This window comes from Lepisosteus platostomus, chromosome 5 (genome assembly GCF_059453375.1).
Source record: "Lepisosteus platostomus isolate fLepPlt1 chromosome 5, fLepPlt1.hap1, whole genome shotgun sequence".
Lineage (NCBI taxonomy): Eukaryota > Metazoa > Chordata > Actinopteri > Semionotiformes > Lepisosteidae > Lepisosteus > Lepisosteus platostomus.
Genome location: NC_142615.1, coordinates 5,722,093 through 5,747,788, shown reverse-complemented (window position 1 = coordinate 5,747,788; position 25,696 = coordinate 5,722,093). Strand labels below are relative to the sequence as shown.

The window sequence follows — 25,696 nt, the reverse complement described above, 5'->3', positions numbered from 1 at the left end:
TTGTGTCAATGCAAATCGTAGTGTGCCCTTCGTTTTAATGTTGGTTATGGTGGCGTGCTGCTTCTGTCTGTGAAACTTGAATGTTCTGCTTCTTCACACCGAATCATTGGCGGGGGTTGAGCTTGTTAAATCTTTGCATACAGCGCTCCTTTGGAAGTACTTTGTCCAAGTTCAAAAGCGATCGTGGGATTGACTTCATGCATTCAAAAAACATACCTCTCACGACAGATTTAAATGGAGAATGGAGTCTGCTTCTTGCTGTTTTTCCTGTGGTTGCAGTTACAAAGTTGACCATGCTTTCACATTCTGTTAACAGTATTCACTGGGTGAGGTTTATCAATTGAATCGGAAAGGACATCGCTGCTTCGGCTCCAAAAAATAATCTGTAGTGTGTTTTTTTTCTGTGCTATCTTTTATAGCTTGTAAAAATGCCGGCAAAGTTAATTTTTCTCCTCTTTAAAAGAATAAGGATTGGCTGGGGCGAGCTCCGTTTACCATTCTTTCAGTTAACCGCCGAACTCACAAATTGATTAAACTGCAGAGCCACAGGCGCCTCTCTTTTCTCCATTCTCTGGGTCAGGGTGAAAAAAAACTTTGCTGTATTAGCTGGCCTGCTGGGAGTACCTCTTCTTCACTGATAAGCAAGATTTGTGTTTCATCTTTCGCAAGCTGTATAGATAGCGCTAAATGATTAAAGTGCAGAGCCACCGACACCGTTTTTTTCAATTCGCAGGGTTTAACAATATACATATTTGATCAAACTGAGAAACAGGAACGTATCCTAGCCCGAGCAGATAAATTATAACCTATAGTATTCATACCGGGAACTCAGATGCAGATAAGAGCTACAGCTATCACAACTAGTGTTTAAAATAGTAATAGCTCCTGTCTATTTACACTGTAATTTACACTAGCGTTTCCATAAACAATTTGCTTGTAAGAATGATAAAAAATTAAATGGGTATTCTAAAAAAAAATATTCTGAATCTTTTCGCCATTAACAGTTTAACTGTGACTTTGCAGGTAACACGTCCATTATGAAAATCATCTTTCGAACGCGATCAATAACCGCACCGGAAAATAAATATCGGGGAAAAAATCGTGAAAATCGGCTCTTCAGAAATTGGAAATATATTCCCAAGAGGAGTGCTTTTCTCGACGATTAACACTCTTTGCAGGAGTCACTTCTCCCAACGAACATCTGCAGGTTTCCGTAGTGTGCCTGCAAAGAGTGATTAATTCGAGACTGGCACATGTCCCGATTTTATTTAACAATGCTACAGTAGATATACATTTTCTAATGCAGCCTTCATTACAATACAGTTTATTTATTGAAAGCCTGTTATGTAAAAAAGAGTGAAACAAAAATATATGGATTACAATCTTTCAAAGCTGAAGATGTTACTTAGATAAATTGACATTTTACGTATCCAGACGCTTTTTTTATTATTATTTTTATTTATTTCTTTTTTATTTTATTTTTTTTCAGATGCTTTTCAACCTCTGCTTTTAGAACTTTGCTGTGCTTCCTGAATCATTTTCAGTGTTATAAAATGGGTATAGAGGGAGCGATCTCTTTGTAGAGCAGTTGATAGGCTGGAGCTGTTCAGACTACTCTTGCTATTTCTCAAATGCTTCAATCATTTTTCTTTCGCGCTAGGAAGTGAGTGTGTTTGGTTTTCGTTTCACTGATTCTCAGTGAAGATTTGGGAATTAATGACGAAAGAATCAGTTGCCTAGGAAAGTAGAAGCTTTGGTTCACAACGATCTTGAAGACACGCCAATGTAGAGCAGCTTGTGATGATTCGTACTATAAAAGACCAAGTGCTCAAAGTGACGTCTGCGTTAAGCGTTTAGACTTTTCATCTTGGGCGCACTTTTCGAAAGCAAAGATAGAAAAGTTGTGTTGCATCACACTAAGATAACTGTCAGCAGAGTGGTGCAGTGGAAGTGTGCTGGGCCCATAACCCAGAGGTCGATGGATTGAAACCATCCTCTGCTATGTCCATTTTATGCACGATTGATAAGCACACCATCCGTTTAATGAAGTGCATTAAAACTATTTTTTTCTCTCGTGTGTATGCAAGCTTCACACTTATGGTACTCTTTAATCTTTACCAATAGCAGATGCCCAAATGTATCTTTGGTTGTTCTGCGATCCTTGATAGTTTCCTCAAATTCTTCAAATGAACATCCATATCAAAGCAATTATGTTTATATATATTACAATTAAGGTACATATTTAAAATAGCAACGCACATTTGTATAAAACTTATTTAATAATAATTGTCGAGGACTGTCAAGTTCTCCAACAAATCTGTGTTCTAATTTTAAAATATTTTTGCTAAGGATACAACGGGTGTATAAATGAATTCTCCCAACAGCCAGTTGAAGAAAAATTCCCCATGTGAAGATGGTTTTCTTGGACATTGACTTAGGTACTTAATTCTTTACTTGTAGTTCCACACAAGTAAAACGCACATTTCCTGCGAAGTTCAAGAGGGTTTGGGAAGAAAGCCCATCAATTTTTAGCGAAGGTTATGTTACATCATAACAATCTGAAGCATGTCCCTGAGTGTGCTTGAACCACCAGCTCTTTGTTTAATAGCTGCACAGAGACACATTTTCACCATTCATACGTTTGCAGTTTAAGAAAATAAAATACTGGCATTTTCCTGCCAGCTGGCAGTACTTCTTCTGCACTGACGAAGAATAATCAAGAACTTTATTTCATCTTTCACAGGTTTTTATTTTCATTAAAGGGAGTGAATACTTGTATTAAGCTAAATCAAGACGATGGAGATGCACTGCTGTTGTTTTTCTGCACATTTCGTTAAAATGAGAAAAAATCACTGACATTTTTTTGCAGTATTTCTTCTGTCCTGATAAGCAAGATTTGTATTTTATCTTTCAGAAGTTGTATGAATGTCTTGAAGTTCAGAAACAACTTGTTCCAGAAAGGAAATGAACATTTGCTTCAAAGTAAATCAAGACGTATGTCTCTCTCACTGCGTGTGCTCTTATCTGTCCATCTCTCTCTCTCCTCTTCTCTCTGGCAGTCTGTGTAGAGTATCTAAAGGGGATGTAACACCACCTGGCAAAGAAGAAAAATTCTCTTAGGCAGAATAAAAAATCAATATTCTCTTCTCATTCAGATTCACAGTGTAGACTAACACTCAGACTGAAGCTCAACTCCATACTGCTCGCTATCTTCACAATCCAGGACCAGAAAATATTCAGACAATCAGTGCTGCTTCATGAATTAGATCAGAACAGCCTAGACTCAAGTCACATCTCCCCCTTTTCTCCTTCCTCACAGCCTCTTAGAGACAGAGAAGAGCTCCTGGTTCTCCTCTCTGTGAACTGGGCTCAGGGGTCACTGATCTGGCAGTTGTGGGCTCTGTTCCAGGTCAGAAGCAAGAAGTTTCTATTAACCCTTTCCAGGACTTCCAGCCCTTCAGTATTACTTTCTTTACTGTATGTCAGCCTCCCAAAATTTATAAATGTTTTATAACACACATTTGTGTGGAATTATCTTATTATTTATATATAGTATTTATGTAATAAACACCAGTAGTGACACTATGATCAGTATATTGATTATTTGTAGCCGATGGTCCGATGGTCGTGTCTACAATAGTGACCATTTGACCAGTCTGTAGCTCTGAGCAGTGGGACAGAGCTACACAGCTCTGACAGAAGACCTGTCTGTGTGTGATTCCACACCAGCCCTGGGATTCAGCTACTCTCACAAATGTCTCACAGACTGTCTTATAAATTTACAATTAGATGAAGTCATGTAACAGTTTTACAGATAATTTAAATAATCAGACAGCAGTTTTGGCAGTGGATACATCTCCACATGGGGGAAAGGGACAGTAAAATAGAAAGGAAAATACAAAAGAAGAAACTGAAATATATGCGCTCACTGTAAAGTACGAAGAGGTGGTCAGACAAGCAAAACAGCTTTGCAGATAATGCGAAGCGACATTGTTTTGTGTCAATCAGCTCACGGATTCAGCTTCATGTGCCTTAAGCTGTGCATGCCTTCATGAAGACTCTCTTTAAGATGATTGCACCTTTCATTGTCAAATCGCCTTCTTTGCATACAAAAGTTGCACCAATACTAAGAGAAAGGATGAGGAATGGCTTTTATCAAGCGATTGCAGTGTTTGTTTGACTGAGGATCCTTGTGTGCTGAACTGGCCTCTGGAGAAGTGTAGTGCAGTAAAACAGAAGGTTTGTGTCACTCAAGATTGTTACAGAACAGAACAATACAATTACAATACTTTTGTGAGAGTAAATATTACTGGTGCATCACAGTTCTTATAATGGTGAAAACAGGAGCACCTTCTCTACATTTTTGACTGAAGTATTTAAACGGAAAGAAATACTATCACTATGCAATTCATAAATGCAATTGAGCTCCTCTAAATGTTCTAGTCTGATGAAACAATGTATAGAATTAGGTGACAATATCGGAATTCATTCAAATGCACATTCAAGATTAATTTTCAGCAACAAAAAAAGTGCTCGGAAATATTTTACAAGAATGAAACCTTACATTCACCTAAATAAACATTCACCCCCTACATTAGCAGAGAACAGTAGGACAGAAGGTTAGTGTCACTGGACACTGCGTCAGAGAGGCTGATCTCTTCTCCCTCATTATGCAGGCTTACCCACTCATGATGAACTGTCCTCCAGCGATACTCAGCTGCCATCTTCGACTCAGACATGACGTTCATGTACATATTATACCTTAATATGGCACTGCGTTACAATGATTTGATCAAAACAACTGGTGAAAAAATAATTTTTTCCTTTCTTTTAGTAGCTAAAGACCAAAAAAGAAGCATTTATTCTTTTCCTCTCCTACCAGCCCTTACAAGTCACCCAGTTTTTAGTTTAGAGCTGGATTAAAGCTCCAGTCTCTTTGAGGGTTGAGTTGGAATCCCACAGCTGCCAAATATCTCCAACTATCTCAGTGTTAAGAAGCAAAAAAACTCACATTTGCTGCAGAAGGAACAGGAGAATTCATGCCATTCAGCCTTATAGCGTGATGTCATTTTCTCATTCTCGTTTTTAGATGCTTGTGATCGAATCTATGATCCTTATGAGTGTGGTCACCCTCCATAAAGGTAGCACAGATACAACGTGCCATGTTTTCAGAGAATCGCATGAATTACAGGTCAGAAGAAGGCAACAAAGTGTCCGCTAGGCAGTTCAGCGATTTCAATGGTGTTCTCTGTTGTTTAGGTCCAGAATGACACCCGTTACAACCAGGAAACACACAGTGTCAGGCATCAAAAAGACTTCCCAAAACCCTGATCCTCTCCTTGATCCGGTGATGGTGATGGCATCCAGACATTTCCTGCAACACAGCCAGGATACGGTCTTCAACAACACAAGTGAAAAGCTAATTCCCAACCTTTGCAATCCTTTGCAAAGAAGGACCGCATGTGCTCAGTGTTAAATGCACTGTTCATTATTAATAATAATAATAATAATCTTTACATTATATAGCGCCTTTAAAGGTGGGTTTTCAAAGCACTTTACAGAATGACAACAATAAAGTTAAAAAAATACACTAGATAAGCAGGATGAGAATACACAGTTAGAGGAGACAATAGATGGTGGTATTAAATACAGTAGGAACAGAGAGGTAAAGAATAGTTCATTAAAGGCTCTTCTAAAGAAGAGGGTTTTGAGTCTGGATTTGAAGGAGTTTAGAGAAGGTGACTATCTGATATCCTTGGGGATAAAGATCCAGAGCTTTGGGGCAAAACACGAGAAGGCCCTGTCACCCATAGAATGTAGATGGACTGGGGGACAGATAGGAAAACACAATTAGAAGAGCGGAGGTTGTGAGGTGGGGAGTAGGGCGATAACCCAGACAGGTACTGAGGTGCTAAGCCATGGAGAGCCTTATAGGTGAGCTTGAGGATTTTGAAGTTGACAGGAAGCCAGTGCAAGGACTCCAGGGCAGGAGTGATGTGATCACAGTCCAGTGCTAATTTCTTTCTTGTGGCTGCTGGTTCATTTTCAACTGTGGACTCTTAAGAAGTCCTGTATTTGACTTGATCAACACCAATCCCTAGAGGATTTCGAAAGGTTCAATAAAAATGACACATGACTCTGGTGGGACTCGAACCCACAACCTTTGAATGACTTCATTCTATCAAGGCCTAGAAGTCCAATGCGCTCTCCATTGCGCCACAGAGCCAGCTGTGTGAAAAAGTGTTTGCCCCCTTCCTGATTTCTTATTTTTTTGCATGTTTGTCACACTGAAAGTTTCAGATCATCAAACAAATTGAAATATTAGACAAAGATAACACAAGTAAACACAAAATGCAGTTTTTAAATGAAGGTTTTTATTATTAAGGGGAAAAAAAAATCCAAACCTACATGGCCCTGTGTGAAAAAGTGATTGAGATTTATCAGTCTGGAAAAGTTTATAAAGCCATTTCTAAAGACCAAAATTACCCCAAGAGCACAGCGACGACTCATCCAAGAGGTCACAAAAAACCCCACAACAACATCCAAAGAACTGCAGGCTTCACTTGCCTCAGTTAAGATCAGTGTTCATGACTCCACTATAAGAAAGAGACTGGGCAAAAATGGCCTGCATGGCAGAATTCCAAGACGAAAACCACTGATGAGCCAGAAAACATCTTGATGACCCCCAAGACTTTTGGGAAAATACTCTGTGGACTGACAAGACAAAAGTTGAACTTTTTGGAAGGTGTGTCCCATTACATCTGGCGTAAAAGTAACACAGCATTTCAGAAAAGGAACATCATACCAACAGTAAAATATGGTGGTGGTAGTGTGATGGTCTGGGGCTGTTTTGCTGCTTCAGGACCTGGAAGACTTGCTGTGGTAAATGGAACCATGAATTCTGCTGTCTACCAAAAAATCCTGAAGGAGAATGTCCGGCCATCTGTTCGTGACCTCAAGCTGAAGTGCACTTGGGTTCTGCAGCAAGACAATGATCCAAAGTGGGCAAATTCTATGCCCGCTTTGATGCTCTGAACACCGGCAATGCTGAGAAGACAGCAAGTGTGCAGGGCGAGTTTGTTCTGAAACTCTCAGAGCAGGACGTGCAGAAGACTCTGAGCAGGGTGAAAATCCGTAAGGCTGCAGGGCCTGATGGGATACCACCTCACGTCCTGAGGACATGTGCAGCCCAGCTGACCACAGTGTTTACGGACATCTTTAACTCCTCCCTGTCACAGTCCATGGTCCCCATCTGCTTTAAAAAAAACACTATTGTTCCAACCCCCAAAAAGATAAAAGTGACATGCCTGAATGATTACTGCCCAGTAGCATTAACATCTGTGGTGATGAAATGCCTGGAGAAGCTGGTGTTGTCACACATCAACTCCTCCATCACAGAGTCCCTGGACCCCTTGCAGTTCGCCTACCAGAACAACAGATCAGTGGATGATGCTGTTTCCCTGGCTTTGCATACAACCTTGGAACAACTGGACACTAAGAACTCGTATGTGAGAATGCTGTTTGTGGACTACAGTTTAGCATTCAGTTCCATCATACCCAGTCAACTGGTGACAAAGCTCAGGGGATTAGGTCTGTGCAACTCTGTCTGCAACTGGCTGCTGGACTTTCTTATCGAGAGACCACAGGTGGTGCGGATAGGCAATAAAACATCAACACCACTCACCCTGAGCACTGGAACCCCAAAAGGCTGCTGTCTGAGTCCAAGGTTGTACTCCCTATTTACTCACGACTGCACAGCAAGACACAGCAACAACCGCATCATTAAGTTTGCCGATGACACCACTATAATAGGACTGATCAGTGATGATGACAAGTCTACTTACAGGGATGAAGTTGTACAGCTGCTTAGGTGGTGTCATAGCAATAACCTGGACTTGAACATAAAGAAAATGAAAGAGCTAATAGTGGATTTTCGGAGACACAGGCCATACCCTCACAGCCCACTCAGTATTGATGGAACGGAAGTGGAAACAGTCACCAGCTTTAGGTTTTTGGGAATTCATATTAAAGATCTAACCTGGACTGTGAACACTGACTCTATCATGAAGAAGGCTCAGCAGCACCTTTATTTCGTGAACTTCTACCGCTGCACCATCGAGAGCGTCCTCACCAACGGGATCACTGTGTGGTATGGTAACACCTCTTCGCGAGAAAGAAAGGCACTACAGAGAATGGTCAATATGGCCCAGAAGATCATCGGCTGCGGTCTCACCGAGATTAAACAGCTCTATGAGGACCGCTGCCATGGTAGAATTCTGGCCATCACAGAGGACAGTCACCACCCCGGGCATGAGCTCTTCACCCCACTGCCCTCAGGCAAGAGATATAAGAGCATACGGACACTTACCACTAGATTCTTCAATACCTTCTATCCTCAAGCAGTGAGACTGGCGAACACATTTAGCCATCCCCCTCGGACCACACCTACACCATCACCATCTACCTCTTTATGATTTCTTATCTATTGCACATCTCCAGTCATTGTTTACACGTCTGTATTGTTTACATTCAAACTATCTACATGTTTACTTGCACGTTGTCTATTGTTTGTTTGTACATTGCCTTGATGCACTGTTTGCACTTTGTCTTGTTTTTTACACTTGTTTTACAATCAAGAGACTTTCTGTAAGTAAGAATTCCATTGTACCAGTACCGGTTACATATGGCAATAAAGTTCAAGTTCAAGTTCAAAACACACCAGCAAGTCCACCTCTGAATGGCTTAAGAAAAACAAAATGAAGACTTTGGAGTGGCCTAGTCAAAGTCCTGACCTGAATCCGATTGAGATGTTGTGGCATGACCTTAAAAAAGCGGTTAAGGCTCGAAAACCCTCCAATGTGGCTGAATTACAACAATTCTGCAAAGATGAGTGGGCCAAAATTCCTCCACAGCTTTGTAAAAGACTCATTGCCAGTTATCGCAAACGCTTGATTGCAGTTGTTGCTTCTAAGGGTGGCCCAACCAGTTATTAGGTTTAACTAAATGTTATCCACAACTTCAAACACCTGTGAGAAACGGGCAACTGCAGTGTTACGCCTGCTGGCTCCACAGATAATCCTTTTTTGAAGTTTAAGGAGAGGATTTCTTCAATTCAATTAAACGTTTCAGAAATGCTGAACTATTGATGTGTTTCACACGCAGCACCGGCTCTCCTTTGCTTACAAATATTTTTTTTTACACCAATTTACTCAACTACGATTTTTGCTGAGCATTTTGTTTGCTTGCTTCCTATTGTATACTGTGCTGATTTCTGTATTGTTCAATTTCCCTGTTGATTTTAGTTTCTTGTTTTCTAAGACAATCAGACCAGCTGTTCTGACCTTACCCTGCACTGGAGCCACTCTTTTCTTTCCAAAGGCGTGGAGAGAGATACTACTGCAGGTAACACCCCATGAGAAACATCATGAGTTTCTGGAAAAGCTCTCTACCTGCCCGCTCCCCACACCGACGTGTGTGAGCAGGGATTTAAAGGGACATTCTGAAGTGTAGAAACATTTTATCGTTACATACTTTTTCTGTGCAGTTAGTTCTCCTTCAACTCCGCCCGACAACAGAGGTTGTTTTTAATACAGGAGTAAAGGCACACTGCACATCTGCAAAACATCACGTTAAGGTTTAGGGAGAGCGACATCAGTGATTGGAAGGTACAGATGCAGCCATTCAAAGTGCGCGGTACAGACACGTACCGGAGGTAATTGGCTACGGCGTCACGCATTGTGACTCGCGATGACGCAAAATACCGCGGTACGTGATTGGTTGACCGACAGGGGCACTCGTAGTCCGTTGGTCGGTCGTAGAAAGATTTACAGTAAATGTCTTTACTGTGCCCATTTTAGCATTGAATATTCATATGGAATTTTACCACTGAAGGGAAATCTTAGTACCTGAGCATAAAAAGAATAGGAGCATACTGTAACGCGTGTGAAGGCCATAAACGATATTAATTTTGGAACATAAACATACAGTATATGGCTGGTCTCTGTACTTTAAATAAAAAATACACACCAGTATTCCATTTCTCCCTAAACATTTTAAGCTTCGAAGTCTTTAACTAATGTGATACTGGAGTCAACAAGCATACTTTTAGAATTTGATTAAAAGGGAATATAATATGGAATTGCGTATCTAAAGAAATTAATAACGATATAATTATATTCATGTACCGCAACACAAGAATAGTACATGCTGTACATTGTCTGTTGATAATGTTTCTGTAGTGCTTTTTCAGCACTCTGCATGTGACCTTGCCGGTGGCACTGTGGGTTAGGCTCCTGACTCCTACCTCACATGCTGTGTGTTTGAATCCTGCTGGAGTCATGACTTTTTTTTCAACAAACATTTCTTTGAAAAAATAAAACATTTCCCTGGGTCAGAGATTAAATAAAACCTCACTCGCACCAAACAAATTTATATTTCTAAATATCACAACATGATCGAATTTAAGTCATTTTAATAACAATGAATAGTCACCTATGTGTTACAATATAAACATTTATATTGATTTAAATCGCGTTTTGATTTAAATCGCAAACGCAGGTTTAAATATATGTGTTTTTTGATTCACAATCAGACAAATGCAACATAAATTGATATCTTTGTCTTCTAAGTATCTTAATAAACTTTCAGCATAGCATTCTCCCCGTTTAGATTTATTTTTCTTGGGATCCTGGGATCAAACATGGAAAGATTAGATTGTAATCATTTTTTTTTTTAAATACATTTTAGAAAAGTGTAATCTATACTAAAAAGTTGTACACCACCTGCTATAAAGATACATATTGTAATACTTTCGGGTTCGGATAGGACAGACACGAGAACTCAGACTTGCGTAGTTAAAGCAAGTTAAAGCCTTGATTTTATATATCACCTTTAAAAGTGGCATCTCAAAGCAAAGTAAATACCCAACACTGATTGTACCAATCTGTCATGCTAATACCGAGGTCCTGACTCTCTGTGGTCATTAAAAATCCCAGGGCGCTTCTCGAAAAGAGTAGGGGTGTAACCCCGGTGTCCTGGCCAAATTTCCAATTGGCCCTTACTAATCATGGCCTCCTAATAATCCCCCTCTATGAATTGGCTACATTACTCTGCTCTCCTCCCCACTGATAGCTGATGTGTGGTGAGCGTTCTGGCGCACTATGGCTGCCGTCGCATCATCCAGGTGGATGCTGCACATTGGTGGTGGTGGAGGGGAGTCCCCATTACCTGTAAAGCGCTTTGAGTGGAGTGTCCAGAAAAGCGCTATATAAGTGTAAGCTATTATTATTATTATTATTATTAATAAAGCACCTTGAATTGAGAGAGAGAGAGAAGGGGAGGGCGAGCAAGAGAGAGAGCACAGCCAGGACAGACAGGCAAATAAGATACACTCCACAGACATTCACAACAGCGACATATCATAAAACATTTGCACATATAGTTAAATTATTATTTGTTTTTCAGGAAGTTAAAAAAAACACTTGAATTACTTATCCAGTCTCTCGAAATAAAATTATTTTTCAAGCAATGCAACTAATGTCGGGCAATGTGTTTTTTTTAATCCAACATTGACAGCCACATCTTAAATCTTGTCAGTCAGCTCTTTTTCTCTATTTGAATTGTGGCAATTCAAACAACCTGGGATAACAAGTGGTCTCAAAGTCACAGAGCTCACAGAGCTTTCACAACAGATGACAATTCCCTTAGTCCTTCCTTAGTCTTCCTGAAATTGTCAGATTATGAGTGAACAAAAACATTTTATTAAAAATTTAATAAAAATTATTTTTTAATCGCGTATCTAAGGAAATAGCAGTATAACCTTGTTCATGCAGTGGCATGTTACATTATTAAATATTTTGAGCTCTGGTTGAATGATAAGTGTCGCAGTTTAAATAATTTTCGTAGTTAGAAATTATGAAACGCCCTGTTAAAAGCAAGGGAGTTTTTATGTCCGTTGCAGTAAAAGAGAATGCCTGACAAAGTAGGGCTTGGACAGATTCCAAGTGCTTGTACAAATTTGGTAAAGAAATTATACTTTGAGTTTACAGCTTGTCCAAAGTCATTCATTATTAATACTATTAGTAATATCTTCGGTAAAGGCTTTGATGCATAAATATTTCTGATAAAGGTAGGTTGTGTACTTTTGTCCAACTGAGCAATCTTGCTTTCATAAAATATACCAAATTTTTAATGACTGATGATTAACATGCTGTAATACACAGTTTAAATTTAAAAGCTCAAAATTTATACCGTGAAATACCCCACCCATTTTGAATGGCTGCATCTGTAGGAAGTTTCGGGTCACTTTTTTTGTTATAGATTCAAGCAACCCTAAATACCTTTTCAAGAAACATTTCAGAATCCATGTCACATCCAGTACGATTGCTACACAGGTCTACAGAATACAATCAGAATACTGTTATTTTGAATATAATCAGAATACTATATAAAACACACCGCCCAAAACATTTCTAAAACAGGAATTACACGTTTAGGAATGCGCCCTCCTTTATACATTAAATAAAAGGTCTGAAGCCTGCTCCAAAGAAGAACTATATTCAGAGCTGACAAAGAAGTGATAGGAAACATCTCGGAAAACGAAGGTGCTGTCGTTTTCAAGCGTCGGACACCAAGAGCTGAACCCGGCGTCCTCTGAAAAAAGTAAGGTGTTGGGAGTGTGGCTGGGTGGTCTAAGGTGCTGGGTTTGTGCTCCAATTTCTTCGCAGGGGTAGGTTTGAATTTCGCTGCTGCTAAGTGTTTGTGGGTTAAGACCATCCTTCTATTGCGAGCTCAATGGGTAAAAACTTTGCTTGACAGTCTGTTGAGAGACTGAATTAGGTGTTTCAAGATAGTCTTTGTTAGCTTAACATCAAGGCAGAAAAAAGCCTCATTTTGTCTTCCCGACAGCAATGCTCTTTGGTCCCTTCAGCGTTATGCAGGGAACAACATCTGCCGTGATCACTTTTCAGAGTCAGTGCGAATTGTAGTGTGCCGTAGTTGTTTTTAAAATTGGTTTTGTCGGAATGCTGCATTTGTCTGTGAAACTTTAATGCTGTGTTTTTTCACGCAGAATCGATGGCAGGAGCAAAGCTTATTCAACCTTTGCACTCAGCGCTCAATCAGAAATACAGTATGTATTACTATTAGTGGCACTGAGGTCACTATGGTGCAATTGAGCGATGTAAGACCAATGGCATAATGGATAACGCAACTGACTTCAGATCAGGAAAATGTATGTTTGACTCCTGCCTGGCTTTTGTTGCGTTAAAACGATTTACCTTCCTTTATATAAATTAACTGCACCTTAAAGCTATAGAAAACACTTTGGGTAAATTGTCGAAATTCGCATGAGGCTGCAGACAACTTAACACTACTGTCTGGAGATCAGCTCCTTCTCTGAGCTCCATTGGAATGAAATCCCGTGGGTAGCAAAGATGGAGAGCAGCTCAACTTGTGCTCAGTACGGTGCTGAGGGTTCAGTACTGGTGTCATTCCACACAAACTGCACAGGCTCTGAATCAGACCATTTCAATTAGTTTGGTCATTTCAATTAGTTAGGACACTTAATGTAGAATTATTACTTTGCCTGTCTCTTGTTTGTATATAATTTAATGTCTCTGATAACTTAACGTTAGTTTTTAATTTAGTTTTAGTTTTACGATGTAGGTTAATGCGTTGACATATGCACGAACACGCGAAATGTCTCACTCCTGATTCAGCTCATGCTCCATAGGAGAGAAGAGATTCCTCTTGCTTCTCGTACAACCATATCAGAACAGAAGCCCGTGTCACCCAGCTCTAATTCAAGAGTGACTCGCATCTTCAGCCCTTTTTTTGGTTCGTGATCATTAATTTCTTTAGTTATGATCAATATTGAACTTTTTAAAAATAAAAATAATCAAACATGCAGGCATGTTTTTGAAAAGTATTAGGAGTTGACAGGGCGCCCATTTGGAATAGTCGTCAGAAAATGTGAGAAAAGGAAAGTTACGCAAACTCTCACACACAGCATTAGAGATTGGAATCTGATTGTAAAAAAGCTACCTGTTTCCCCGTCGGTAATCAAACCCCAGTTTCCCGCATGACAGGCAGGGATACACACCATGACACTAACTAGGAGCGCTTGCTAGCTGTTAGGAGGCATTTACTCTTATGGCTACTACTGTTTTGGGTTTCAACTTTTATTTTCATTCCTTCCAGAGGAGCGCATGAAAACGAGTTTCCATCTGCGCCATCCTCACTCCTGCTCTGCTATTGTCACAGCTCCTCCTTGTGCACGACCAACACCCATGGAGTCGGTTCTTTCAGCTTTACTAATTAGGTTTTCAAGGGCTGGAAGTAGGGCACAAGACACACGAACACTAAAAGCATCCTTATCTGCTTTCAGCTGCGAAATGTCATTCGTGGACGCTGAAGAATTTGTTTCCAAGGCAGCGGTTTCAAGCAATTTTGCGCTTTAAAAGTAGAGCAGTGCATTTCCATTTTTATGCAGGCACACGATGACATAAGGAGATTGTCGTAGTCGGCAGGACTTGAACCTGCGCGGGGAGACCCCGATGGACTTCAAGTCCATCGCCTTAACCACAAAAACACAGCAGAACTCTTCAAACCAATTAAAGTCCGATTGAACCGGTCCACCAACCTGTCGTTCTGGGGATCCAGCGGGGTGGTCCGCGTCTTAGAGATCCCCAGGCGCTGGCACACTCTGGCGAAGACCTGGGATTCGAAGTTACGCCCCTGGTCACTGTGTAACTCCTCCGGCACCCCTAGCCTGGCAAACATCCCCTCCAGCAGTGCATCGGCCACGGTGGGGGCACTATGGTCCGGGAGGGCATAGGCCCCCGGCCATTTTGTAAAATAGTCCACCACCACCAGGACATAGCAGTTTCCAGCCTCAGTGCGTGGAAACTGGCCCAAAACGTCAACCACCACCTGCTCCATAGGAGTCCCCACCTGGTGTTGTTGGAGGGGGGCTCCTTCTGGGCCACGCGCACCGCACACGTTCGGCAATACCGCTCCATGTCCCGGTGGCAAGAACCCCAATAAGACCCAATAAGAAGTTTTTTTTACAGCCGAAATGCCCCAAGCCCTTCTGGCCGTGCACCACTCGGAGCACAGCCCTCGTGCAGGACCTCCATCTATCACACCATCTGCCCCTCTGGCTCCTTAAAGTGGAGCAGCCAGGTGAGGGACACATGGTCGGTCCTCAACCGGAATCGGGCCCTGAACAGGCACGGCCTGAAGTGGCGGACCGCCACCATCGCCGCCAGCAGCTCACGACGGGTCACGCAGTAGTTCCGTTCAGCCTTATTCAAAACCCGACTGTAGTAGGCAACTACCCGCTCCCCATCTGGCCCCTCCTGCGCCAACACCGTGTCCAACTCTGAGACACTCGCGTCCGTATCCAGGATATACGGTAACCACGGATCGGGGTAGGCCAGCACGGGGACCCCCACCAGAGCTTCACGTAACCGGCTGAAAGCCGTCTCGCTGCCCGAGTTCAAGTCGAAACGGCGGCCCTTGTCGGTGAGGCGGTGCAGCGGGGGAGCGATGCTGGCAAAGTCCCGGACAAACCTCCGGTAATACGAAGCCAACCCCAGAAAGCTGCGCAGCAGATACAGCATACACTGGTTCCACGGGACCGATGCCAGCACCCTCTCCATCAGCCTCTTGAAAGTCGCCGGGGCATTGCACAGGCCAAAGGCAGTAAACTGCCAGAGGCTTCGAGCGAGTGGTACCTGCCAGTAGCCACAGCAGAGGTCAAGGGAGCTGAACCAGGTCGACCCGGTGATGTAGTCCTTGGCATCGTCTATCCTCGTCAGGGGGTAGGAATCGTTCCAGGTGACCTCGTTCAGCTTGCGGTAGTTTACGCAGAACCTCCACGAGCCTTCTTTTTTTTGGACCAGTACAGCTGGCGCCGAGGGCTCGCGGAGGGCTTAATCACTCCTGCTGCGGCCATCTCCAGGATCTTTTCCTCGGCGGCGGTCCGCTTGGCGTGAGCCATGCGTCCAGGTGGGATGCGGATGGCAGAGGGTCACCAGTCTCGATGTCGTGTTGGTAGAGGTCCTCAACGCCGCGCCTCGCCTCCACGCAACCGCTGCCGCCTTGTCTGGCCCCCCAGCCGACTCGGGGGCAGGATCCGGCACGCTCGCTCCCCGGCTCACAGGCCCGGTCTGCCGCCGCCGCCACTGACTCTTTTTCCCCCGGCTCCGGCAAGCCCGCGTCCCTCGGCCTTCGCCGGGCCTGCCCTCCACCAGGTGAAGTTGCTCCCCCTGCCACACCAACTCCTGCCGGCCCAAGTCCAAACTGGCCCCCACTCGCTGCAGTAGGTCCAGCCCCAGAATGCAGTCCTCCTGGATGGGTGCGAGGTAGCAGGGGTGGCGCACCATCGCTGCACCTAGACGAAAGGCAAGCTCCTGTTTCCCCCGCACTGCGGCGAGCTGTCCCATCACAGTCCTTAGCCTTCAGTAGGGCCAGGCAGGGTTGTTCCTCGATTCGATTCGGCACTGGAGGTACAGGCTATAGCCGACTCGCCCCACAGTGGTGTGAGGGGTGCCGGTCTTCACAGCGCTCTCCGGAGAGGGGGTTGAGGTGTTCAAGGGCGGCCGTCCCCGCGCTGAGTCGACCCGTTCCCGTTTCCCGACACTGATCGCGGAGTGCGAGGTTTGGGTGCCCAGCAGAACCGGGCTCGGTGTCGTCTCTTCCCGCTGCGGTCGCAAAACAGCGTGCGGGGCTGTTCCGCGGGGGTTGCTGCACGGGCTGGCTTCTCTTCCCCCTTGCTGGACTCCTCCGTCGGTGTGGGAATCGCTGGTCAGCTCCGGCAGGGAGGGTATCTTCTCTTTGGGGCATCCACTGGGCGGGAGTAGCAGGCAGTCGCCCCAATTCTACCGGCAGGACCACTACTGGATAGCCCTGGTAAGGGCTGTGGCCACCTGTCGCACCCAGGAGTTGCTCAGGCTCCCTATGTGCGCTGCCCATACAGAATCGGCTAATGTCTGCCAAGATTTGTCCATCCTGCCCGCTTCTGACACCAATGTAGCGTTTACAGGTTTTTCTCAGAACAAAGGACCAGTGGAGACGCGATTAACAAACCAAGCAACAGCTTTATTCTTTAACAACCACAAAACCAAACACAGCATATACACGCACATGAGAAGACTGACGGAACACATACACATCTTTAGGGTGGTAATTACTTAACAACACGCTATACACTTATAAGACTACACAGGGCACTAGAACTACTAGGACATTATTTACACAGGTAGGGTCAGCCGCTGGTCACCGTGCTGACCCTCAGACTCTCCCTGGCTACAACTCCCAGCATGCCAAGCTGTACTATGAGCTCCTAGGGGCGCTTCCTCCTAACCACCAGGTGAGGGCGTTACAATATATATTTTTTTTTCTCTGGTTCTCAGCAGTATCATTGGGCTGAACTCCAGTTAAATGCTTGTCTTAGAAAGATCAAAAGTGAGCGAGGGAAGATGGGTAGAGATTAATGGAAGTTACAAAAGCAATGGGTTGGCTCTGCCTAAGCTTCATTCAGACCTTATTAGGGCAAACTCTATGGGTCAATTGCATCGAACTGAAAGTAGCATACTAACAGGAGTTCAACCCGTGCTTAGAATGCAGATGCCATCTAAACTTGTGCTCCACCTTAAGTCCAATTGCAACGAACTTTGCTGCTGTGCTTAGTCCGCAGTGCCGAACTTAACCTGTTCTCAATTGCAATGAACACAAAGTAACAACTGCAGCACTCCAGAGTAACTAAAGTAGCGGACTAATTTAAACTATGTCTTCATATGGCTTAGTACCGTACTCGGTGTAACGCAGGATTGCATTAGAAGGCTCCCAAATATAGTGGAAATAATCCGTTGCTTGGAAATGTATTGGAATATTAATTAAAATTGCTTTACACTCATACCATATTTATTAATAATGAAGTTTATTAATGTGTGTATTTACAGAAGTGTCATTTACTATTTATGTTTAATGTCAATCATTACTAGTAGCTGTGAGTTTTAAGATATGCTAGGAAGTGAAGAGAACAGAACAGAGCAAATGGTTATATAAATGGAGTGGGAGCCTTTAATATGTTCTATAAAATTTGGGAGTCAACTGAATAGATTTGCTAAGTATTTTATTATGATGGGTCTCTGTATTTGTGGTTATCAGTGGAAAGCAGGGATAATAAGGAAATGGGTGGCACCCAAGCACATGTTAAAGAAAAAAACTTGGCTTCTTAAAAGTGATTATGATAGCCACAGGACAGAAGAGACAGTGCACTGTGGTCCAATAATGACTGTGTTGAAACAGCCAGAGTGTGCTGCATGCCATAGAGATGGAAAATTTAGCTCATTCCAGTCAATCGCAAGGTTGTGTAGGACTGCACATGACCTGATGATGATGGTGCTGGCTCTTGATGGACTGGTATACAAACCAAATGACAGCCAAGCAAAGCGTTAGTTGTTTTACAATTCCGAATTATTGTTCAATGTGGCCTCTTGCACTTTTATGACTCCTGTTATAGCGCTTCTCTTGTAATGTTGTAGGATTGTGCACAGGTGTCAGAAGATATAGTCATAAAGAATACCCACAGGCAAAACAACACGCCAGCTTGCTCCTCCCTACTTTGAAAGGAAGATATTGGAACTGATTAAAGAACTTAATTTGAAATGTAAGTTCCTACTGACACAGGAGAGAGAGAAAATCAAAGTTCTGAAAAGTAAGCACAAGGCACACCGTGGATAAATAAATTTATTAATTTAAAAAAATGCTGAGAAGGTCATAATTGTTGTATTTATTTGCTCAGGTAATTTTATAAGTTTAACTTTCAGTAAAGTTGTGTTAAAAATAAAACTGGTCATTAGTTGGCGTCTTTTGTAACGATTTAGCAATAGTGACATGTCTGCTTATTTGACTGGAGTGTTAAAATTAATACGGTGGCATCCTGTCTCAAGTGCACAGCTGCAGTTCTCATTTGTTTCGTGACAAATTCCAATTGCATTAGTCTGTGTAAAAAGAGACTTCTGCAGCTCCAGTGGTGTGATTGAACTCATGCTGAGATTGAGTTCAAGCCTCACCTGGAGCAGTGTGGCCTGTATCTTCAACTATTTAAACTAACTGACCAGTTTAGGTCCTGTTAAGTATTTGCTGGAGATCAGGTCTAAATTAACATCAAAGGAACAAGTAAAGGTTTGTTCCTTGTCAGACCTAAAGAAGGCTCCAAAGCTCAAACGTTGTTTGCTTCTCTTTTCAGCATGGAATAAAATTTTACTTGTTCCTATGTAGTCCACACATGGTGACACAGCTCCCTACTTAAATTACCATCAGCAATGGACCTCCAGCTGACCAATACACAAATATATGAGAGAGGTCTACTGATACGAGAGGAGCACGATGGAGTACTGAAGACTTGAAAAGCTCTCGCATTAGATTCTGTGTTTTTGTTGTTCCCCAGATTTGTTTTTAATGTTCTTTTTCTCTTTGTTTTGAAGTTGTTCTGTTTTTTTTTTCTTTTTTGGAGTTGTTAGACTACTACAGGGATTTACCTAGGTTCTATGAAGACTTCTTTTATCAAAACATATTTTATTAATAAAAGCGTAATTTCTTAATAATCAACTTTAATGTTATCTTTATTAGTAGCTGTATTACAGGTAATGCATGCACAGCCTTTATTATGCTATAGTGAATTTTCAGGTATCCCATGGAGGGAAGAGAACTAAAATTAAGGAAATACTTATTTAAAGGGGTATAAGTCTTAAAAGTGTTCTGTCACATCTGGGTGTTAATTGAATAGATTTGTTGTATTATTTCATATGATTTGACTCTACACTTGTGTTTCTCAGGAGACAGCAGTAATATTGGGGATTTGCGGGTACAGATAATAAATTATACTATACAAGCAAATGTAAGGTTACCTTAATAAAAAAAACTGTTATCATTACCCTTTTCAGCGTTACTATTTAAGACAGTCTTTTGGAACAGTATTCTCATATTAGGGGCCATAGTCTAATGATAACGGTGGTGAAACAGGCGATATGTGCAGAAAGAATTGGAGATGGAACAGGAGACTCATCCAGTCTATAGAAAGGGCTGCACACGTTACAGTGATGCGAGGCATGTGCTCTACCACTGAACTAAACTCCCGATAGGTACTGTTACCTGCAGCTCTTTGTGTTAGGAAGAGTGAGCAGTCGACATTTTAAAGGTCAAAACTAGACGTGATGAGAATTCAGAACAAGAGGCTGTGCTTCACTCAGCTTTTGATGAATGTTTAAGTGAATGACAAATTTGCTATTTTCACTTTTTGATTAAAGAACATAAAAAGCACCTTTCTTCCAGCCAGATTCAAACCAGAGGCCTGAGCATTCCCAGCTGTTTCTACTACGGTCTTCCACTCTAACAGCTGAGTTATCAAAAACACAGAGAGCACAACTTTTGTCATACAGAAAGCACAATGAAGTGCAGTGTTCCGATTTATTTCAATCCCAGTTCGACATCAAATCTCATTCCAATAGTCTTGTTTAGTTTGAATTTAAGCATTTAACCAGGCTTCTACTGTACAAACTTCCAGAGATATTACAAAATGTTTGAGGGGACATCATTTCAGATGGAATTTGACTTTTTTTCTAGCGGGATCACATTAAACCTTTCTTTTGGTTTGAGAACAGGATCTTTGTGAGACTCAAAACATTTCTGTCTTTGCTTCTTTCGAGGACGAATGGATTATTGAGATGCAAACAATGGTTCAAATCAAAACACAATTGTGCTATACAGTACTTCTGTTTTTATTTTTAGCTACCAAAATTTAGCCTTAGTTGTAAAATGTCATATTAATATTCAATATTAAATGGATTTAAACATGCACATTAGAGAAACAGATTGAATGAAGTAATCGTTTTAATAACATCTAAGTGCAACCTATTGATTGTCTTTGGCCAGTGAAATGCATAAGGCACGGCACAACTTTTACCATATCTAGAAGAAATACCATGTGTTCTGAGAAGCTGCATCTGTATATAATGTTATTCAGACATAAATTTAGGTGGAGGTCAAATTCTTATCTGGCACTTCTGCTTCCCTGCTGATAACAGCTCCCTGGGCACTGCGCACCTCTTTTCTATCCCCTCCCTCTACCGCAACACCACTGCAGCAGGATTTTCTCCCTGGAGAGGGGATGTGAAGACACTGATCTCTGACCTGCACATTATTTCTACAGTTCCATCACCATGGAAACATTATTTGTATAAGTATGTTGTGGAAACACAATGTACTTCCTTTCAAAAGCTCACAGCTGTAGTGCTCTAAAATGTCATTCTAAATCATTGCTAGAGAGAAAAAAAATCTCAGCTTGATACATTGTTGTGCAAGATTCTACTGTCATTTTCACTATTTTATTACTGACCAGGAAAATGACTCTTACCAGATCAATGAAAGTGTTGTAAAAGAAGGAATAAGGTTCTTGATCCTGAGATGAAGTAAAACAGATGAGTTTATTGCATGCAAGGAACAATAAAGCCGAAGTCTTGTTTCCCGCAAGAAACATCAAAACCGAAGTATTGTTCCCCGTACCGGTACAAACTTTTGGGTTATATAGTATCTTCTTCTCCGTTTCTGACGTCACTCGGTCTGATGGTAAAGAGGGGGAATCATGGTATTTGGCCAGTTTACGAGGTCCTGGCCAAATAGTCAGTTTAAGATTACACACAGGGGGGTTCCTAGCTTGCATCTGGAATCCTTATCAGTTAACCCCCTTTCCTACCATAAACCCCAGCTTGTGACTTAGAAGTCTAAACCTCATACAGAAAGGATTAAATTCAAACCCCCGTCTTCACATCTTTCTTCAGTGGCAAGTATCCCCGCCTGTCACGCGGGAGACTGGGGTTTGATTCCCCGACGGGTAGTAGCTTTTCTTTTACCTCCTTAGAGAAAGGACTGCCTTTCACTTCTCTGTTTTCTTTCACAGCGTCGTAAACCTTTTCATTGCTCTCGCTTTCAGAGCCTCCACACGGCACACGTCTCGACATCAGGAAGCACATTGAAGTGAAAGCAGGAAGCGCTGCGACATGCACTGTGCAGATCCCGCCACACTAAGAGGTGAGTGGGTCTGTTCGATCACAGCGCTAGGCGAATCCCCAATCCCCTTTTATGCGTGGAGACAAAAGAAGTCTGTTGTTTTTCCCGCCGGTTTCGAACCGGGGACCTTTCTCATGTGAGACGAACGTGATAACCACTACACTACGGAAACGGTGGTAAGATGTGCCCAGCGGCCCAGTGCTGAGCTTCGCCAATGCGATTCAGCTGCTTCCAGTGCTTTTATTGGAGTGCGCTGATGGACCGTGCTCTCTCTCCAGAGACCAGCACGCCTGTCATGGACGGAGCAGGAAAGGCGGCGCCACATTCTACAGCCCTCTCCACGCAATCGACGAAATCGGGCTACTGAAGTAGAGAAAATCGCCTCTCCAGAAGGTGCAAATATCATCTCGGAGAGTATAAGTCCTATAGCCGAAGGTCAGCCCTGTCTACCACAGTAACCCTCCCACCTCCTGCAGCGATGATCAGCTCGTCTCACACGCGAGAAGTTTCAGCTGGAAACAAGCGCCCCCTCTACTCGCACGTTTTGCACGTTCAAGTAGTTTTAATGCGGCTCCTTCGTACACGGTGCTGATCTTTTGGAAAGCAGAAGGTAAAACCAGGGTGAAAACCAGGAATCCTAACCGCTAGACCATATGGGAACGCACAACCCCGCTGTTCCGGGCATCATGCAAGCAAACTACATAAATATGAGAAAACACGCAAGAGAGTTGTCACTCAGAGTGTCGAAGGTTCGATGTATACTGGGGCTCAGTTGAAATGCAACGTCAGGACTTTTCCGAATTATGTCACACGAAGAGAGCACAGCCTTTTCCGCCCTGCCATGTGTGTATTGGTAACTTGCTGTGATCGTATAGTGGTCAGTACTTTGCGTTGTGGCCGCAACAACCCTGGTTCGAATCCGGGTCACGGCAAAACAGGGGCGTCTGCTTTCACTACTTGCACGAATGAAGGCAAAAAAAAGCCAATCGATGTGAACGAACAGCGCTTTACAGAGGAGTACTGCCTAACTGGATCGTTGATGAACGACAGAGGCCACTCTGAACTCTTCTCGGGTTTCTTCAATGACTTACTAAGGATCTTCTTCACATTCGCCCATGCAGGGGAAGCCAGTTACACCAAAGCAAACGCAGGAAAGTGCAATTCAAGCAGAGACCAGGAGGGACTTGTTTACACCGAGAGTGGTCGGAGAATCGAACAATGCGCCCAGCCCTGTTGCTGGAGCCAATTCTTGATGAGATCTTGGGCTCACTAAGAGGCCCCCGCTGGATGCTAATCTTTCTGTTGTACTTGCAGGTCCTGCGCTGCTTTTGAGCCGACAGAGCTCGTCCTGGTCTGTCGGCACAGCCCAATTGCAAATGATCGGCTCCGGTTACAGAAGAAACGTGCGTTTGGTACTGTTGTAACAGAAGGAATAAGGTTCTTGATCCCAAGATGAAGTAAAACAGATGAGTTTATTGCATGCAAGGAACAATAAAGCCGACGTCTTGTTTCCCGCAAGAAACAACAAAACCGAAGTATTGTTCGATGTGCCGGTACAAACTTTTAGGTTATATAGTCCTTGCTTGCTGCTTCAGACGTCATTCAATGTTATGGTAAGGGGGGGGGTCATGGTATTTGGCCAGTTAAGAGGCCCTGGCCAAATGGTCAGTTTAAGATTATGCCCCCAGGGGGTTCCTTGTTCGCATCCTTATCAGTTAACCCCCTTTCCTGCCATAAACCCCTGTTGCTTAGAAGTCTAATTTTCAGGCAGAACTGACTTAAGTTAACCCTTTTTACATCTTATCTCTTACTTCATTCCCCCCTTATAAAATATGGCATACGTCAGGACTGCCTATTTTTACACATACAATGTCAGGGCAGATCTTTCCTTTTTAGATGTACAGGCATGCATTACCATCACATTGTGTGTTCCACAGTTACAACAAGATGTTATTGATGTTTTTGTACAAGTGATAGTTACAATTATACATATAAAACAACCCTAATCCTACAAATACATAAAGTCCTACTCCAGGACCCAAACGCAGACCTCAGCCATGTGGAGATCTATCGTCAGGATCTTGGAACAGCAAACTGACCCAACTCCGATTATAATTTTTTGGCTTATAGATATGCCAACACCCGGAATGTATTGATACCATATCCCCAGTAATGCTCCTCAGGCCTAACAAGCACACTGTTGGTCTTAGGAAACATCAGACACAGAAACGGTAACAACATCCTTCTTTCTGTTCACTCAGTCTCTGGTGCCGTGGGTCGGTGAAAGTGCGATACGCGGATCCAGCGATCTCATCCTGTCACTCAGATGGCACAGTCAGTAGTTGGTGGCACTTGATATGGTCCCTCCCAGCAGGATTGCAACGTCTGGCAGGGTATCTCTTCTTCACCTACACCCACTCGCCAGGTATCCAGTCGTGTTTCCCCTCTACTGGAGGTCCCCAAGCGTCCGGCACCTGTTCACGAGCCCTGTGCACCGCTTCAGTTAACAAACCTACAATACTTTAATAGAGAGTTAGTTAATTCATCAGTGCGTTAGCCAAACTTGGCCTCCAGGGAGTTTCTTTGGCTGCCTGTGATGATCTCAAATGGGCTCAGTCTCACAGTTCTGTTTGCTCCAGCCCGCAAACCGCACAGGACTGCAGATAGAGCATCTACCCATGGTGTTCCTTCAGTTGATATGTCAACTTAGTTTGTCTTTTAGACTGTGGGTGATGGGGGCAATGTGACTTCCAACTTACCACTAGTGAGGCAATTACAGCCTGGCACACCTTCCCAGTGTAGTATGCCCCTAGATCAGTATCCAAGGGGCAGGTCAGTCCATACCACGGGATCATCTTTGTCATACACTTGGTATGACAGCCCAAATCCCATCATCATACAACCCCACATTCATTACACATTTGTTCTAACCACTACAAAACATCTATTAAAGGCCTCAACCTGAATTCTCCCTTTTCCCCAATAGAGGATTCACAGGCATCTGCATCTGCATGGTTGTTACCTTGAGTTACTGGAATTCTTTATTTATTGTATTATTTACACCTTACTCAAGCTGCTTCTGTCGGCAGCTGTAAAACTACAAATCAGTTCAGAGACAAGCCCAGTATTCTTAACTGGAGTCCCTGCCGTTGTGAGAGAATCCTATTTCTCCATAGCCATCCAGAATTGTGGCCTACATGCAACAAATACATACATTATAAACATATACAGTAACCCTTTGTCCACACTTACATATAAAGGAATGGTTGATCCATCTGAGGAAACCCCAGTCTCAGCACCTGTAAGAGAGCTTGTTTCAAATTATTACAGGCGGCTTTTGCTGCTGGAACCAAGGCAATCTTGTCCTTGTACTGCACTCCCCCCTTAAGCAGATCTGTTAAAAGTTGTGCTCACCCCGTAAAAACATTGCACCCTGGCCCTGTTAAAATTCCACAATGCTCGACACAAAAGGGCCTTATTATAACTGCTTAATATTAGACACTCTAAAGCTGAAGCAACTCAGACTTGTGGGTTTCCTCGTCAGGGGAAGCACTCAGAATACCATCAACATACTGAGTGATCACAGTCAGTTGAAGCCACGTGATACCCTGTTCTGGAT

At 42.9% G+C, this 25,696-nt stretch overlaps 1 protein-coding gene and 1 non-coding gene across 2 annotated transcripts in view; both read right to left on the bottom strand.

Annotated features, from left to right (window-relative positions):
• The window catches only part of LOC148662626 (uncharacterized), a 783,119-nt gene that overhangs the window by 39,134 nt on the left and 718,289 nt on the right, over positions 1–25,696 (bottom strand). The gene's annotated exons all lie outside the window — the stretch shown is intronic.
• Positions 6,134–6,226, bottom strand: trnar-ucu (transfer RNA arginine (anticodon UCU)). The gene is made up of 2 exons: positions 6,190–6,226; positions 6,134–6,169 (listed from the first exon to the last, which is right to left on the bottom strand). It is a non-coding gene; the product is annotated as a tRNA-Arg (tRNA).